Source organism: Monodelphis domestica, chromosome 1, assembly GCF_027887165.1.
Source record: "Monodelphis domestica isolate mMonDom1 chromosome 1, mMonDom1.pri, whole genome shotgun sequence".
Taxonomy (NCBI): domain Eukaryota; kingdom Metazoa; phylum Chordata; class Mammalia; order Didelphimorphia; family Didelphidae; genus Monodelphis; species Monodelphis domestica.
This window is the reverse complement of record NC_077227.1, coordinates 696,568,211-696,587,016: the sequence shown is the minus strand read 5'-3', so window position 1 is coordinate 696,587,016 and position 18,806 is coordinate 696,568,211. Positions and strand designations below refer to the sequence as shown.

The window sequence follows — 18,806 nt, the reverse complement described above, 5'->3', positions numbered from 1 at the left end:
AGATGAGGAAACTAAGGATTAAGTGATTTGCTCATCATCACATAGCTAGTAAGTGTTTGGGGCCAGACTTGAATTCAGAAAGGTATATCTTCTCAACTCCAGATCCAGAATTCTATCTACTAAACAACTTAACTATACCCAAATAAGCATAATTGAGTGCAAATAATTCACATGGTGGTAATATAAAAAAATGTACACCTTTTTTGTACCTGAACTCCATCCCCTCTCTATCAAGAGTCAAGATAACATGTATTATCATAGATCCTCTGAAGACAATAATTGTATTGATCAGAGTTCTTAGGCTTTCAATCTTGTTTTTCTTTACCATGGTGTTGTTCTTATACAAATTGTTCTCCTGATTCTACTTATTTTATTCTACATCAGTTCATACAAGTCTTCCTAGATTTCATAGTATTTCTTAAGGTTTGAAAGCATCTTCATACATAGGTAAGATTTATCATTTTCTCCTCTAAGCTATTAATTCTCCTTCCACTTCTCAAGAGTTTTTTTTATTTCACTTTTTAATCTCTTGCTTCTTTTCTTCACCCTTATGGAAAATCTATTTTTTTTTTTGCTTTGTAGTTGTTATAGACATATTTGTTACCTCTTTGTGGGGTTTTCTATGAGTGGGATATAATCTGTGTCTTTCTCATAAGTGTTTCCCCCCAATATTTTCAAGAATCTAGATAGAAGTTAGTATTTTTCCCTTCCTTTTAGAACCGCCCCCCCCCTTCTCTAAAAGCAAAACCCTTGGCCTGTCCACTTCATATTTCAAAGATCTTTATGGGTGAAGTAGTTAATTGACTTATCTTTTAAAGATGTCAAAGAAGATTCCTGTTATGACCAGCATCTGGAAAGGAGATGGGGAGGGAGGGAATTTCTATGATTAGAAGACCCTATAATTTGAGTCTTTGAAGTCAATACTTTGACATTCCTCAAGCATCCAAAATGGGGAATGTTCCTTTTGCAAAGTGGTGGGGTCCATTGTTCATGATCCCATCCCACCCATCTAGACCTACAATAAATAATTTCTTAGACTGATCAATATCTTCTTTGGTTTACTCAGCTCTACAGCTTCAGTTCCTAAATTGGGGCTTTGTTCTAGGATCAGACTCCTCCTGATATACTTTGGTTGCAGTTGAGCTTGCCCAGGCTTCTCTAGATCCCTGCACTGATCTCTTTTTTCAGAGTTAAGCCCTCATGCATCTTTGAGATTTGGAGCGTTGGTTCTACAGGACCATCCATGGCAACTCAAGACAGAGTGTTTGAGGTGAGAGACCCTGGGCTCCTGAGCTGTCCCATTCATAGGTCTGACCACTTTCTTGTTGCTCTATTTACTGATATTCCCTGGGACTTTTATTTTTTTCTTAATTGATATATTAACTTTCTTTTTGTCTCTAGAGTTTTCTTGTATTTTTAATAGGAACAGGTGTTATATTTTGTCAAAAGCTTTTTCTTTGAACAACTTTTAAAAATGCTTTTTCTACATCTATTGAAGTAATCATATGGTTTTTGTTAGTAATGTGGCCAGTTATGCTTAAGGTTTTCCTAATAGCAAATTAACCTTGCATTCCTGGTATAAATCCAGCCTGGTCATAATGTATGATCTTTGTGATACATTGCTGTAATTTCCTTGCTAGCATTTCATTTAAAATTTTTGCATCAATATTCATTAAGGAAATTAGTCTATAATTTTCCTTCTCTGTTTTGATTCTTCCTGGTTTAGATATCAGGACCATATTCGTATCATAGAAGAAATTTAGTAGGATTTCTTGTTAACCTGTTTTTTTTTCCTTCCCATAGTTTATATACTATTGGAATTGATTTTAAAATGTTTGGTAAAATTCACTTGTATATCCATCTGGTCTTAGAGTTTTTCCTTTGGGAGTTCATTTTATGGCTTGTTCAACTTCTTTTTCTAAGATGGGATTATTTTTAAATATTCTATTTCTTGTTCTGTTAATCTGGGAAATTTGTGTTTTTGTGAATATTTATTCATTACATTTAGATTGTCAGTTGTAGTGGCATATAGTTGAGCAAAAGAGCTCCTAATAATTGCTTTTCATTGCTTCTCCATTGATTGAGAATTCACCTTTTCAATTTTGATTCTGAAACCTTGGTTTTCTTCTTTTTAAAAATTGAATTGGCTAAAGGCCTGTGTTATTGTTTTTATTATTTGCCAAAAAATAGTTTTGAATTTTACTTATGAGTCTAATAACTATTTTATTTTCAATTTTTTTATTTTATCCTCTCCTTTGATTTTTAGGATTTTCATTTCAGTAGCTTTTAAAATTATTTACATTTAACAATTTAATTATTGTCTTAAATTGCCTTAAATGTATTAAATGTAAATAAATGTATTAAAAATAATAATTTTTTAATTGTTGTTTTACTTTTCTTTTTAGTATTTGTATGCCCAGTTTGTTGATCTGCTTTTTCTTTTGGATGTAAACATCCAGAGTCATTAGCTTTCCCCTAAGTACAGCTGTGGCTGCATCCCACAATTTTTGACATAACTTTTCATTGCTTAAAGATCCTTTAATGAATGTAATTTTTTATTACTTTATGGACAGGAAAAAGTTTATTAATATTTTTTCTTCTCTGCATTTGTTTGTGTTTTATGTTCTAATACAGGGTAATTTTTTCTGAAGATGTCATGCATACCTGAGAATAAGTATATTCCTTTTTTTCTCATTTAATATTTTCCAGAAGTTTTATTATCTCAATTTTTTTCTAAAACTATTCATCTCTTTAACTCCTCTTTATTTTACCAAATTGATCTAGGTCTGAGCAGAATAAATTGAGGTCCCTCACTATTATAGTTTTGCTGTGCTTGTGTAACTTGTTTTTCTTTGAGAACCTTAGATGCTGTGCTATTTGATGTATTTATGTTAAGTATTGATATTAATTCATTATCTATAGTATCTTTTAACAAAATATAATTTCCTTGCTTATCCCTTTTAATTAGATCTATTTCTGCTTTTGTTTTGTCTGGGATCAGGATTGCTACCCCTGCCTTTTTTAACATTAGCAGCTAAAGCATATCATATTCTTTTCCAGCACATTATTTTGACTCTATGTGCAGTTTTCTGTTTCAACTGTATTTTTTAATAAACATGTCAAATTCTTGTTTCTAAACCAGTCTCCTATCCTCTTCTATTTCATGGATGCATTTATCTCATTCACATTGATAGTTATAATTGTTTACTTCCCTTCTTCCTACTTTCTTATACTCTTCTTTATTTTTTTTCCCTCACTGTGCCCTCTTTAAGTCTTTTGCTTAATGCCTCTCTTAGCCCCCTACCTTTCCATTAATTCCTTTTCTTCCTGTTTCCTTATCTAATAAGATAAATTTCTGTACCCAATTGTGTGTGTATATGTTTGCTCTTCCTTCCTCAAACAAGTTCAGATGAGAGTAAAGTTCAAGTGTCACCTCAGTATTTGAATTCTTTCTTTTTGGTTGCTTGCAATATTTTTTCCATGACCTGGGAACTCTGGATTTTGGCTATTAAATTTCTGAGGCTTTTCATTTTGGGGTTTCCTTCAGAAGGTGACTAGAAATTTCTACCATTTCCTCTGATTCTAAGACAGACATCTATCTATCTGGGCAATTTTCTCTTGTAATTACTTGAAATATTATGTTTAGGGTTTTTTTTTTTGTTCCTAATTTTCAGTTAATCTCATGATTCTTAAATTATCTCCTCTATTTTTCAATTCAGTCACCTTTCCTTTGAGATAGTTCACATCTTCTTTAACTGTTTTCAGTTGTTTGACTTTACTATTTCTTGATGTCTTATGGAGTCATTTGCTTCCACTGTCAATTCTAATTTTCAAGGGGTTCTTTTCTTATGTAACATTTTGTATCTCTTTTACAAAGTTGCTAATTCTCTTTTCATATCTTTCTTTGATAATCTCATTTAGTTTTTAAAATAAAATTTTGCTCTTTTAAAAAAAATCTTTAACTCTTCAGGAATACATGTTGAATTTAGATCTAATCTACATTTTTCTTTGAAACTTTGTTTATGGAGCTTTTAAAGTAATTATTCTACTACACGTTTGAATCTTAAGCGTCTTTGTCAGAATAAAAGTGCTTTATGGTTGGGTGTTTTGGTTTTTTTGTTTGATTATTTGTTCAGTCTTTAAGCTTCCTTCTTGACTTTGGATTTCGTGTTAGTACAGGGCTCTGTGTATTTTGGGGATATTTGACCTGAGCTTCTGTCCTTTTATATCCGCTGCTGTTTTACAGCTCAGTCTGGTAACCAATAAAGTGGTGTGATCCAGAGAGATATCTGTTTACAGCTCTCTTGGTTTGAGCTTTGCAAGTTCCTGATCTAGATTTGGGTCTGTTTGGCTTCTGTGTGTTTAAGTTTCAGTAGACTGATGCTGAACTGTCATTCTTGGCCCTCTGAAAAGTTCTATAGGTTCTGAGAAATTAAACAGCTGGCTCTCTTTTGGTTAAGGGCTCCTGGCCCTGGTTATTCTACTTGAGATTCACATGCTGGTCTAAAGGTTAGAACTTCGTCTCCTCTCTGTTCCTGGTCTCAGAACATTTCCAGAACTTGTTCCTTGCTCATTACCCAACTGGGACCCACATACATTTGCAACCACTCCTTTCTACCCTCTGTCTGTGACCCAGAACTGGGTAATGGTTGACAAAGCTGGCAGATGGCAACCATCCCAATATTAGCACTAGTTCGGGAATCTCCTGGCATCTTTCTACCCCAGTACTTCCTCCTTTAGTGCTTTGTCTTGTTCTTCTTTTCATCCCTGGGTACTAAAATGTTTCCACCACCAAAAGCTCTTAGCCAGACCATCTTCCCAGTGTTCAAAGACCTCTTTGTCTATCTCCCTGCAGTGATAAAAATGACTCACTGCAACTTTTTCTTAGCTTTCCTAACTAAAATTTGATCTGGTGCATCTTCTAGGTCTTTGTGGAGGTCTGCTAGGTAAAAATGTTTCATCTCACTCTGCCATCTTGACTCTCCTCCTCCCTAGGGCTTCCAAGGTCCCTACCCTGGGTCTTTTTTTGGGGGGAAAGGGGCATGAGGGGAAGGGAACTTTCACTCTTTTTTACTCTGGGAAGAACTTTGTAGACAGCAAATATCTCTTCCATCCACTAGAACATTAGGCTTGTTTGCCTGTGCTGGAGCTGGCTTTATCTGGCAGTAATAGCCTCTAGACTCCTGCTTGACATTTTGTGTAGTTTTAAAATGGAAAAAGTCACTTTTTTCTTCCAGCCTGGCATGAATTTGAGGTGTGTTAATTTAGGCTACTCACTGGAAGATGAAATACTGAGGAGGAAGTTTAAATTCTTTGGCCACATAATGAGAAGACAGGACTCATTGGGAAAGATGGAAGGCAAAAGGATGAGGGGGAGAGTAAGGAATGAGATGGATAGTATCATGGAAACAACGAACATGAACTTGGAGAGACTTTAAGAAATAGTGGGGGATAAAGAGCCTGGTGTGCTATGGTCCATGGAGTCCTGAAGAGTCAGACACGACTAAATGACTGAACAACAACAAAGCTGGAGTAGGTATGCGGGAGCTGGGTGCCCTGCCTCCATTTGGGCAATTTATACTTCACCAAGACTGACTCCATCCTTAACACTCTTCCTGAAGCTTAATCCCAAGATGGTAGAAGACAAGGCACACAGAGATGAAGCTGTCAATGGACCAATCAACCAATGAGCTCCCAAATTCTGCATCTCTGAGACAAGCCTTTAGTACTGTAATTGAGTTACTACCTCAACCCAAGGTAACTGGTTAAATCACCGACCTTTTCCCCATTTGTATATGTTTCCCTCTCCATTAGGACCTTCCACCATTCTCCATGACCATTTGATGCCTCCCTGTATCCAGACAATTTGGGAATCAAAGTCTTCAGAAGAGGATTTATTCTGACTCACCTCTGAGACCTGGTATAATTAAATTCAACTTATGTATTCATGTATTTAATTCAATTTATGTATTATTAGAAAAGAGGTATTATTCTGGGTTCTGAGGATACAAAGATGTCAAAATCTGGCAGTCTAAGTCTGCCCTCAAGGAGCCTATATTCTAGTAAGAGTTTATACGATCTTAAATCTAGAGCTGGAAGGCCATTACAAGTCATATTCTGACTTCTAAACTCCAAACCCTTGTTCCCCTTCCTGAAACCAAAGTTTAGCCCTACTTGTTTACCCCGGGGTCCAGAAAGGGCAAACTACAGAAGGCATTTTGCCTGTATGTCCTAATGCCACTTTCCCCCCACTGGTTATTAAAATAAACTTGTAAATATAATATAAAATATAATGTGCTTGCTGACATTTCCTTAACCTAGAAAGAGGTGAGAGACACATAATCAAGTATTTCCAGCCCCCCAAATAGTATGCCAAGACTTGTTATGGTACCCCCCTCATCTACTCAGATTACTTATAATAGCTAACATTTATATGGTCTTTTAAGGTTGGCAAAGCAAATGTTATATCATTTGACCCTCCCAAGAACCCCGTGAGATAGATGACTATCACTGTTATAGAAGAAGAAACTGAGGCTTACTGAGATTAAGTAGTCATAAAGCTAATAAGTATCTGAGGCAGATTTGAATTCAGGTCTTTTCCCCTCTAGGACCACATAGTTACCTCTATTATTGGGTCAGATTCAGAGATCCTAGAGTCTAAAGAAGGGATCTTGGAAGTCATGAGTTCAATACCTTCACTTTTTAAAAAACCAAACATCTCATTTTGTTTTAGGCTCAGCTTATTCGACCGACCATTTGCCCAAGATGGATGTGCCAAAGTAATAATTCTATGGATTCCCCATTCAAATATACGCGTCATCCTGGGAAATAGGTATTTTTCTTCCACTTTGTATTTCCAGTGTGACTTGTTCAGGGGTACCCAGGGGGTCAGTAGCAGGGTTGAGACTCCAACTGGTCGGACCCCAAATCCAGGGGTCTTTCCATTCGACCACACTGCCTCCTTTGTTGTCTCCAGTTGGACCTAGTGGGAAGGCCTACTTGATAACAGGCCTTTTAAGCCCTCTTTCATGAGCATATCAGTCATGATGTGCCATAAATGTGCCACAAGGCACCAACATACTGCCATTCCCAGATACGGCCTACACACATAGATGGTTGAGGCAGGGCAAAGGGACTGAGAGGTTGATCCCCAGGAAATCTATGGGGAGCCAGAGCTGGCACCAAGGGCCAGACTGAACCCCGGGGAAAGGAGGGGAGTGGCGTGGCCACCCTCAGGCTGGGTTTTGCCACATTTCCCTAATTCTACTCTATATCTTGGGCTCTAATCCCATATGCCCACATGCCCCATAATGGCGCCCAAGAAGAATAACCAGAAGAACTCCCAGGGTCCGCTCAACCAACTAAACAGCAAGTATTCCCTATCCCTATCCAAGGCACTGAGGGAGACAGAAGAAGGTTGTTTTACAGGCTAGTTCCTGTAACGACTGTTCCATGTGCAAAATAGAGAATAATACAAACACTGAAGAACCAACATCACAAGGATCACAGTTCATCCATTTAGAACTGGAAGCAACCATAGAGGCCGCCTCGTCCTGCCTCCCCCTTTTACAGGTGAGTAAACTGAGGCCCAGAGATGCACGAGGGCGTGACCGAGGTCACGGAGAAGAACACAGAAGAGGCAGAATTTGAATCCGGTTTTAGATTCCATGCTCTTGCCACTGTGCTATGGCTGCCTCAGAAAAAGCGAAGGCCCCTGGGCCTGGGGTAGTCAGAAAAGGCTGGTTTTCTCCTAGGAGGAGGTGAGAGGCGCGCTTAGCCTTGAAGGAAGTGGAGAGAAGGGGGTTCTAGATCTCCCTTCTTCTCCCAAGGCCGTGGCGACTCACTCCTCTCCCCCTGCTCTCTTCTCTGCTGTTTTTAGGCCACCAAGCCAACTCAGCGTCCTCCAGGCACCGTGGTGTAGAACTCGCACTCAAAACCCTTGGATCGGGAATGGTTCCTCTGGGGTGACTTCCTTTTGCAGATGAGGAAACCGAGGCCCTCCGAGGGCCACAAGTGTCCAAGTTTGCACAACAGGTAAGAGCATCAGCTTCGCTTCTCGTCTCCCTGGCCAATGCTCTGTCCCCCCAATCTGGTGATTCCTCGGACCCTTCCAAGCACTTAATGCCCCTGCCTCGAGGGTCCCGAATAGCTCATGGTAGCCGACCTTCTACGCCGCTGCCGAGGGGGAGCCAGGAGCACAGCCAAAGCCGCCCGCGAGGCCTCTTCTCCTAGGGAGACGCAGGTGTCCAACAGGGCCCGGACGCGGGCCGTCCTTGTGGGGGCCACGCAGATGGCCTCGTAACTGGCCCGAGACAAAGCGCGGCAGGAGCGTAGGGCGTCCAGGGCTGCATTCAGATGGCCTTCGGTGACGCTTCTCAAGAAAAATTCCCGATGGCTGGTCAGAGCGGCCTGCATCTCCAGGAGGCGTCCAGGCCCTAAGGGAAGAACACAGGATCTGGGAGCCCGCTGCCCTGAGAAGGAGATGATTTTGCCCCCTTCCCCACCCCCACTTCCCAGGGGCTCCCCCGAGATGCTCACCTGTCCCTGCGGACTCGAGGGGAGTCCTTTCCGTGGGGAGGCGGCTCCCCAGAGGTCCCAGGCTGGGGGTTCAATGACCAGGCCCCCCTCTGCTTCCCTGGAGGCTGGTCATCTCAAACTGAGAAAGCTAAGCAGTGGGGCCGCTGGACAAGAGGAGGCCTGAGGAGAAAAGGGAGATGGAGATGAGGTGAGAAAGTGCTGTGGAGACCACTGAGGCAGGGGGGCAGCCAGGGTAGAACGAATGAATGAATGAGCTCACTAAGGGCAAAGAGCTCTGCCAAGTATTGGGGGTACCCACAGCAAATTCAGGGGGCGGGGCGGGCAGGCGAGAGCTCCTTGGGGCATCTTTGGCTAGTGGGCACCATGATCACTGATAATGCCAGGTGAGCATCATGAAAATAGGAGAGCGATGGCATAGTCTCTGGGCCAATGCCTTCTTACCCTTAACCCCCAAGCCCCAGGAAGTGTACCCGGGAGGGGGAGCAGATATAGGTACAGGGATGGAAAGTGGGCCATGGGAGTAGGACCTTCAGATTATTAGCCTGGAACAGCCAAGGGGAAGGCCATGAGGCAAGGCGTTGGTAGGCCAGAACACTGCTGCTTCCTCCTGGGATATGTATAATTGAAAATCTGTTACCCTAAAAAAAGAACTACATTTCCCAGGAGCCCACTGACTTCCTGTCCTTATGTACTTCCTGTAGACAGGGGATATTAGGCAAGGACATGAAGGGCCCCAGGCCTTTACTTCCTGTTCCCAGCTTGGTGGTAGTAAGATGGGTGTTTAAACTGTGATCAGTCATGGGCACGTGGTCTTTATTTTGTATCTTCTTTATTCCTTGATTTCTAATGATCATTTAATAAACCTCATAAAATATAATATTTTTATTATTGATATTTAATTTTAACATTTACAAATATCAGTGAGCTGTACTTTGGACCGAGACCCCAGCTGCCCTGCCCTCGCTTTGGTCTTGGTTTTATTCTTTGAAGAGGAAAACTACCAGGAATAGGGTCAGGGATGGGGACCGTGGATGAGGAGGGAAGGAAGGGAAGAAAGGGCTCTCGAAGTATTTCTGGAGGGTTAGGGCACGTTCTTTGTCCAAAGTTCATATCATCTCATTAGAGATCACAGAATAGTCCTCCCCAGGGGAGAGCTAGAGTCAATTCTTAGTGGCTTCGAAAAACTAATTGTCAAATATTCAGTGTCAATATTTATAACTCAGAAACACGTAAGTGCTACAAATTAGGGCTGATTTTTTTTATTCTATTGACTGTCTAAACTTAAGAAAGTGATGGAAAGAATATTAATGATGCAAATTTAACTTAAAAAACATGTCCTGCATACATTTTTTTTTCAGGGAGTTGAGTGGTAAACATTTGCCAACATAGTAGAGCCCTAGTCACAGGTTGCTTTTACTCTATAAAGCTCAGAGTCAAAAGAGAATTCCCAAGTGCTGTCTGTAAGTTCACAAAACTTTACTATTTTAAAAAAGTCCTTATTTTCTGTTCCAGTAACAATAAGATAGAAGGGCAAGGGCTAAGCAATAGGGGTTAAGGGACTTGCCCAGGGTCACACAGCTAGGAAGTGTCTGAGGTCATATTTGAACCCAGGATCTCCTGTCTCTGGGCCTGGTTCTCTATCCACAGAGCTACCCTACCTGCCCCTAGAACATTCAAACTGATGGATACTTTCATGCATAGGATGACAAAGCTGGAAGGGACTAGTACAATGCTTTAATTTTTTTTCCCTGTTATTGTTATTGTTGTTGAATTGAGTTTTTTTGGACAGGTTTCACTCTTCCTGACCCCATTTGGGGCTTTCCTGACAAAGATACCAGAGTGGTTTGCCATTTCCTTCTCTAGCTCATTTTTACAGATGAGGACACTGAGGCCAGTATGGTGACATGACTTGTCCAGGGTCACGCAGCTAGTAAGTGTCTGAAGCTGGATTTGAACTTATGAAGATGAACCTTCTTGATTCCAAGCCCAGGGCTCTAAACACTAGGACACCTCATTGCCCTGCTTTCATTTTACAGATTGGATAAATGGGTCTCAGAAAGGGAAAGTGACTCATCCAACATCACACAGCTAGTTGATGACAGAGCTGGGGTTCAAACTCACATTCCTAGGCTCCAAGTTCAAATGTTCTTTCCATTGCACCACATTGCTATTTCAAGACTAAGAAGTGTGAAAAGGCGCATCTATTTTAATAAGGAGAAGTCAGAGGCCCAAAGTGCAGCAGATATAGAACTGGGCCTGGAGGAAGAAGTTCTGAGTTCAGACCTGCCTCAGATACTCTCAGTGAGTCACTTAATGTCTGTTTGCCTCAGTTTCCTCAATTGTAAAATAGTGATGACAATAATAGCACCTACCTCCTAGGGTTGCATAAAAACGAAATGAGATGACCATTTCAGGTGCTTCGCATGGGGCCTGGCACATAGTAGGGATTATTATTCCCTTCCCTTTATAGAGGGGACAGAACCACGACTCAGAGCTCCAAGTCAATGCTATCATCCTTGAAAGAAGCCAGACCCAGAAAACTGACAAGAATGACAAAAGATGGGGCAGCTGGGTGGCTCAGTGGATGGAAGGCCAGACCTAGAGATGGGAGGTCCCAGGTTCAAATCTGACCTCAGACTCTTCCTGGCTATGTTACTTACGTCCCGTTGCCTAGCCCTTACCACTCTGCCTCATATTGATTTTAAGGTGGAAGGTAAGGGTTTAAAAAGAAAAAAAAGAATGACAAAAGATGGAAACAGTCACTGCTGGAATAGTAGTAGAAAGACAAAAGAAAAAAACAAAAATTGTTGGTGGAGCTATCAATGGATCCAACCATTCTGGAAAGCAATTTAGAATTATGCTAAGAAATGACCTAAAAGAGGTCGTACAGTAGATAGAGCACCAGGCCTGGAATCGGGGGAACCTGGGTTCAAATCTGGTGTTAGACCCTGCCTGTCTACGTGATCCTGAGCAAGTCACTTAATCCTGATGATCTAGTTCTTGCCCCTATTTGGTCTTAGAATTGATACTAAGCCAGCAGGTGAGGGTTTAAAAAACAAAAAAAGGGAAATGACCTAAAATGTCCATCTCCTTTGACACAAAGATCCTCCTGCTAAACTGTGACCCTAAAAGGTCCAAGATAGAAAGAGAGGCATACCCCTAAAATATTTCTAGCAGGCCTTTCTGTAGTGGCAAAGAACTGAGAACAAAGAAGATGCTCCTCCATCGGGGCATGGCCAAACCACCAGCGGCAACACAAATGTAATGGAATATTGTCGTGTCTTCATAACCAATGGCCAAGCAGAACGCGGAGAAGGTGGAGAAGGATGGAGAGATGCATCTGAAGGGATGCCGAGTAACATAGCAGAACTAGGAACACAATCAAATTCATGATACTAATAAAAATGGTGAGACCAAAAAAATAATCAAAATTGTCTTAATTGTAATAAGAAGGCTTCGCCCCAAAGAGGAGAAGAGAAAACGGGCCTCCTTCCCTCCTGGGCGAAGGTTGGGGGGACTTATAGCTGCTGTCAATCTCAGTGGATCTGCTGGTCCGTTTTGCTTTCCTGTGAACTTTCTTTTTTAAATATTAAGAGAGCTAGCTCTCTGGGGATGGAGGAGGAAAGATATTAAAAGCAAATATCAGTAATTTGAGAGAGAGACAGAGACAGAGAGAGAGAGAGAGAGACAGAGAGACAGAGAGACAGAGAGACAGAGAGACAGAGAGAGACAGAGACAGAGACAGAGACAGAGACACAGAGAGAGAGAGAGAGTGAGAGAGACAGAGAGACAGACAGAGAGACAGAGAGGGGGGGGAAGGAGAGACAGAAAAAGAGAGAGAAAGGGAGGGAGGAGAGAGAGGGAGGGAGAAGAGAGAGATGGAGGGAGAGAGAGAGACAGACAGACAGACAGAGAGGGAAGGAGAGACAGAAAGAAAGAGAGAGAGAGAGAAGCAGAGAGAGAGAATGAGGGAGGGAGGAGAGAGAGGGAGGGAGAAGAAGAGAGAGATGGAGGGAGGGGAAGAGAGAGAGAGAGAGAGAGAGAGAGAGAGAGAGAGAGAGAGAGAGAGAGAGAGAGAGAGAGAGAGAGAGGGAGGGAGGGAGGGAGAGAGGGAGGGAGGGAGAAGAGAGAGATGGAGGGAGAGAGACAGACAGACAGACAGACAGACACAGACACACAGACAGACAGAGAGGGAAGGAGAGACAGAAAGAAAGAGAGAGAGAGAGAGAGAGAGAGAGAGAGAGAGAGAGAGAGAGAGAGAGAGAGAGAGAGAGAGAGAGAAGCAGAGAGAGAGAACGAAGGAGGGAGGAGAGAGAGGGAGGGAGAAGAAGAGAGAGATGGAGAGGGAGAGAGAGAGAGAGAGAGAGAGAGAGAGAGAGAGAGAGAGAGAGAGAGAGAGAGAGAGAGAGAGAGAGAGAGAGAGAGAGAGAGAGGGAGGGAGAGAGAGAGAGAGAGGGAGGGAGGGAGGGAGGGAGGAGAGAGAGGGAGGGAGAAGAAGAGAGAGATGGAGGGAGAGAGAGAGAGAGAAGGGGGGGAACTAGAGTAAGTAATGGAAAACAGAGGAATGGAGAGGGAAGAAGATTCATCACAGATGTTTCTAGGATGGGACCCAAGAGTGAAAGAAAACATCAGTCCTGACCTTCCCTCTCCCCCAACCAGAGAAGAAAATGGACTCACCTTGTGGTGTGAGCAGACGGGGATCAGCACCCAGAAAGAGCAGAAGGGAGTCAGGGAGTAAGAGTGAGAGCCCTAACCTGTGCCCAGATCCCATGACAATGAGGCATGACTCATTTCCCTCCTAACGGCCAGTTTTCTTGGGGGTGGAGCCCACACAGAGAGAGGGGAAGAAATCAACCCAGAGACATTTATGGGACGGGTCTGGCATGCGGAACCGGGGAATTTCCGGGGTCTCCTACGTCTGCCAAGGGGCAGGGGGAGGATTAGAGGTGCCTGGAGGCCTTCTGGGCAGCCAGAGAGAGAGGCTGGAGCTCCATCTGTCAAACACTGTCAGGGTTCTCTTCCCGTGCCTCTCTCTGTTGGCCCCCACTGAAATCAACCATGGGAAGAGGATGTAAAGCAGGTTACGGTGAGATCACTTGGCCCTGTTTTCCCCTGGAGCCCCCCTTCCCCAGCAGGGGCATTTAGGAGACACCCCCATCCCAGCCCACCGAGGAGAACTCAGGTTCCCAGCTCTCTCCATCTCTGAAAACAAGGAGAATGCCAATGGACAAGGAAGCCCAAGCCAGGACCTGGGTGGGGGTAGAGAATGAGGTCAGACTGGGCTGGCCCTTCTCTCTCCCTCCCCCCACCCCAGGCCCTAGATCTGAGGCCTGGAACCCGAGGGAGGTAAACAAGGACTGGGGATTCCCCGATTCGATTGCTGGGCTGCCTGGCCGAGGCAGTGTCAGATGACTCCAAAGGGACCTTTCCTGTCCCAATTCCAACCAGGATCTGGAAAAAAAGGCCATCAGGGTTAGAATCTGATGCAGCAGACAGTCTCGGATGCCACCAGACACCAGGCTGAGCCCATCTGTGGAGGGGAAGGAAGTCTCTTCCAAGTGTCTTTGATTCTCTAAAAATACTTCAAGGGGAACTTCCCGAGGAGGAGCCAGAAAACAGCCTTGGTTAATGGTCTCTCAGCTGACGTCCAGGGCTCTAAGGAGGAAGGAAGAGGGGCAGTGGGGCAGGGGCTGATGGATGGATGGATGGGGATCCCTGGAAAAGAAGCCTCTCTGGGCTTCCCATCCATTCCCACTCCTGGCATGATCAGTTTCCCATGCCTCTCTCTGTTTACGCCCACTGAAATCCACCAGGGAGAGAGGACCAGGGATGCAGGAGAGATGGTGATGAGATGGTCCTGGAGGGATGGCGTTGCCCCTAAAAATGCTCCGGACCGTGTCCTCCCTCTTCCCCCCATGGGTCAACAAAGAGCTCTAGATCAAGGCCTCTGGGTACAGGGCAGGCCTTAACGTGGGCTCCACTGGCTTGTGGGTTTAAAAATCATTTAAAAAAATAATTTCATTTCAATATAGTTGCTTTCCTTTGTAATTCTTTGTATTACATTAAAAAAAAATCTTCCCTTCTATCTTTTTTTTTTATTTTTTTTTATAAACCCTTACCTTCTGTCTTGGAGTCAATACTGTGTATTGGCTCCAAGGCAGAAGAGTGGTAAGGGCTAGGCAATGGGGGTCAAGTGACTTGCCCAGGGTCACACAGCTAGGAAGTGGCTGAGGCCGGATTTGAACCTAGGACCTCCCATCTCTAGGCCTGGTTCTGAGCTACCCAGCCGCCCCCCCCCCCTTCTATCTTACTATCAGTTCTATGACTGAAAGATAGCAAAGGCTATACAACTGGGGTTAAATGACTTGCCCAGGCTCACACAGTTAGAAAGCATCTGAGGCCAGATTTGAACACAAGTCCTTTTGACTCCAAACGTGCCATGCTATCTACTGTGTTACTTAGTATAGGTGCAGGACAGGTGACAACCCATTTCTCCTTTTTTTCTTATTTCTTCCTAGATTTTTAAAGAAACTCTTACTTCCCAATACTCTAAATTAATTAAATTAAAAAAAAAAAACCCTTACTTTCCATTTTAGAATTATTTCTGTGTATTGGTTCCAAGAGCAGTAAAGGCTAGAAAATTGGGGTTATGTGACTTGCTCAGGGTCACACAGCTAGGAAGTGTCTGAGGCCAGATTTGATGCTGGATTCTCCCAACTCCAGGCACAGCGCCTTATCCTCTGCTACCTACTTGTCTCCTTTGGATTACATTCTGAACATGCTGGTATGACATAGTCAGGATGGCCCTGGATTTGGAGCCGGGCAGGCCTGGGTTTAATTATAAAATTAAATTAAATAATATTAAATAAATAAAAATGCCTCAGGCCAATTGCTTTCTAATAAAACTGATTTCCCGTGTAATCCCAAGTATTTTGTGACTTTATAAAAACATTATTCCGAGAAGGGCTTGTAGGCTTTACTGACAAGCAAAAGGTCTGACAAAAAATAGGAATATCCATTGATCTTAAGCTTCATGGAATCAATGATGCAGAGATGGTCATCTGCGGTGTTTTATTTATTTATTAAACCCTTACCTTCTATCTTAGAATCAGTACTGTGTATTGGCTCCAAGGCAGAAAAACAGTAAGGGCTAGGCAATGGAGGGGGAAGTGACTTGTCCAGGTCACATAGCTATGAAGTGTCTGAGGTCACATTTGAACCCAGGACCTCCCATCTCTGAGCCTGGCTCTCAATCCACTGAGCCACCCAGCTGCCCCCCACCCCCCCAATAGTATGGATTCTAAGACAGAAGGTCAAGGTTAAAAAAAAAAAAAGGAAAATAGGTATCTGAGCAATATCAACCCTGTAGTCACCCAGAATTCCCAACAGGCTCATCCAACCAGGAAGACTCAAGACAAGTCATCATTTAATCCCTTAGTGTGTGCCAGGCACCTGGAGATACAGAGAAAGACAAGAGATGGCCTCTAAACTCAGAGTTCCCCAAATCCTTCACTCCTCTCCCAATCTCCTGCCTCTTCACATATCTTTGTGGTCCCCTTTCCAGATTTTTAGCTCCTTTTTGAGTATTTTGTGTTCCTTCATTAAAAGGTAAGCTCCTCAAGTTTGTACTTGTATTTTTAAATTTAAATTTAAAATTAATTTAAGCTCCTTTTTCCTTATCCTGTATTCCCAGGGTTTAGGAGAATATCTGGCACACAGAAATACCTAATAGATGCTTGTTGTTGTGACATTTAAAATTTCAAGAGGCTGGTTTTTTGGGGGGAAATATCAATTTATCGATTAGGCTAGCATTCACCCATAAATGAGTAGTCAGTGATCCTCTCTAGAATCAAAGAAAAGGAGGTCCCTTCATGCAGGTGCATAAATACCATTTGGGAGCCCATTTTTCAGCCTCTCCCTCCCTCGGTCATCCCACGACATCTGTGATTGGTGAATAGTTCATGAGGAAGTGGTCCATCGTGCCGCTCAACTCCTCCCCATCCCCACAGGTGAGGGTGAACATCGCCCTCACTTAGCAGGAGGAGTTTCCTCATCCCCTTATCTATCAATCAGGTTTTATGGAGGGAAACATTGTTTTGGAGTACCTGAGCACAGAGGAATATATGTACCAAGGTCAAAGAACTGATTGGAGCCTCCAATTCAAAACTCAGATCTAGGAATAAGTCAATATATAGTAAAAATAAATCTCACTGTTGAAATAAACAGGTATATTTCATATCTATTTACACATATACATGCACACGTGATTTCTGTGCCCATATACAAGTGTACGTCGTGCCCAGAATTCCTATATACACACAGAGGAAAAGAAGGAGAGAGGAAGGGAGAGGGAGGGATGTCATTCTTTCCAAATGGATGGTGCTCCCTTCCTAGCACGAGCAGCGCTCAGGTGTGCCCTGATCACAACAGAGACTTGGCCCCGTCCCCTGCATCTTTCTTACTGCAGTAGGAGGGCCCGGAGGACAGCTGTGGTCCAAGTCACTGAAGATGCTGATGGTTCACTGGGAAGGAGGCAGCAGAGAGGAAAACTTGGGTTCCAATCCCAGATCTGAGAGTTGTTTAGGATTACTTACTGTCTAAGTTTTCATTTTCTCCTTGGTAAAAGGGAGATAATAGCACCAGGGCTGTTACCTAGTTGCTTCCAGGTTCCTGTTCAATAATGCTTGGAAGTTCAGGAAGATCTGAATTTAAATGCTGCTTCCTATACATGGTAGCTGAGTGACTTTGGGCACTTCTTTCTCATCTCTGAGCTTGTTGTCCCTTGAAGGAGTTGGACTCTAGGTCTCTAAGGGTCCTTCCACCCTAAGCAGCTGATCCTATATTAATCCTATAACATATTAATATATAATATAGTAATATGCTATATTACTATATAATTATATACAATTATATGTTCTATTATATTATTATACAATTATTATATTATATAACATACAACTATCTAAAATTATAATTATATAACATTATATAATGATATGTTATTTATATAAGTATATAAATGTAAAGGGCTCTGCAAACTCTAAAGCACCATATGTGTCATTTCTCTAGTATTCTCTCCACTGATATATAATATATATTATATATATATATATATATATGTTCAAACATATACACACACATCTATGACATTTGAGGTTTGCAAAGTGTTATACATATTATCTCATTTGATCCTCATAACAACCTATTATTAGCCCTATTTTACAGATGAGGGGACTGAGGCTGACCAAAGTTAAATAACTCGTCCAGAGTCACACAAATAATAAGTATTTGAAGCAGGAATATTTATACTTTCATCTAGGTATGATTCTTCCTGGTTCGAATCCAGTCTCAGCCACACTTCCTAGCTGTGCGACTCTGGGTAAGTATCTTCACCTTCTCTGCCTCAGTTTCCTCATCTGTCCAAACAAGCTGGAGAAGGAAAAGGCCAACCACTCCTGGGTCTGTGCTGAGAAAACCCCAGATGGGGTCCCAAAGAGGCAGATGATGATGAAATGATGGCCTCGAGGCTGCTTATGGCTTTCTGGATAAATCCTGCTCCTCCGGGAGAGGACAGATCTCTTCTTGTTAATTCTGAGTCTTCTTTTCTCCAGGCTAAACGTGCCCATTGCCATGAGCCAACCCTCACGGGTTGCTGACTCCAGGCCCTTCACCTCTGCCCTCTTCTAGACATTTTCACAGGGTCCTTCTTCCCCCACGTCACCCCAGGCTAAACACAAATTCTGTATTTTTTTGTCTGACCAAAGGGCTGTCACCCACCCCGCCATGTTCCTGGGGGCTGCGCCCTTCCTACTACCATCTAGAATCCAGCTTGTTCATTGGACCCTACATCAACAGCTGCCCTGTTTGTATTCCAGTTTTCCCTTTCAAACTACTGTCTATTCATGACTTCCCCCTCTTATATATGTGAAATGGATTGTTTTTGCCCACTTTATTGTCAATGAACTAATTTAATTAGATTATACCCGTTTATCTCAAATAAACTCTTATTAAATGAAACCCATTTACCTGAAATGAACCCATCTTATTCAATTCAGCCCAAGGCTCTAATTTGTCCATAAGATTGTGAACACCATAAGGGTAAGGGCTATCTTTCTCTTTTATCCCCAAGCGTAGCCTGTCCCTGGCACTTTATCGATGCTATTGACTGACGGATGACCCTTTGGGATCCTGAGGGCCACCGGGTGTGTTTGTTATCACTTCTGGGGCATTTGCAAGTGTTACAGTAAAATTAGGATTCTGGTCTTTAT

At 42.7% G+C, this 18,806-nt stretch overlaps 1 long non-coding RNA gene across 1 annotated transcript; it reads right to left on the bottom strand.

Annotated features, from left to right (window-relative positions):
* Positions 1-1,384: 1,384 nt before the first annotated feature.
* On the bottom strand, positions 1,385-12,534 carry LOC103100206 (uncharacterized). Its single transcript, XR_008914854.1, has 3 exons — positions 11,696-12,534; positions 8,539-8,697; positions 1,385-8,435 (listed from the first exon to the last, which is right to left on the bottom strand). It is a non-coding gene; the product is annotated as an uncharacterized LOC103100206 (long non-coding RNA).
* Positions 12,535-18,806: the final 6,272 nt, after the last annotated feature.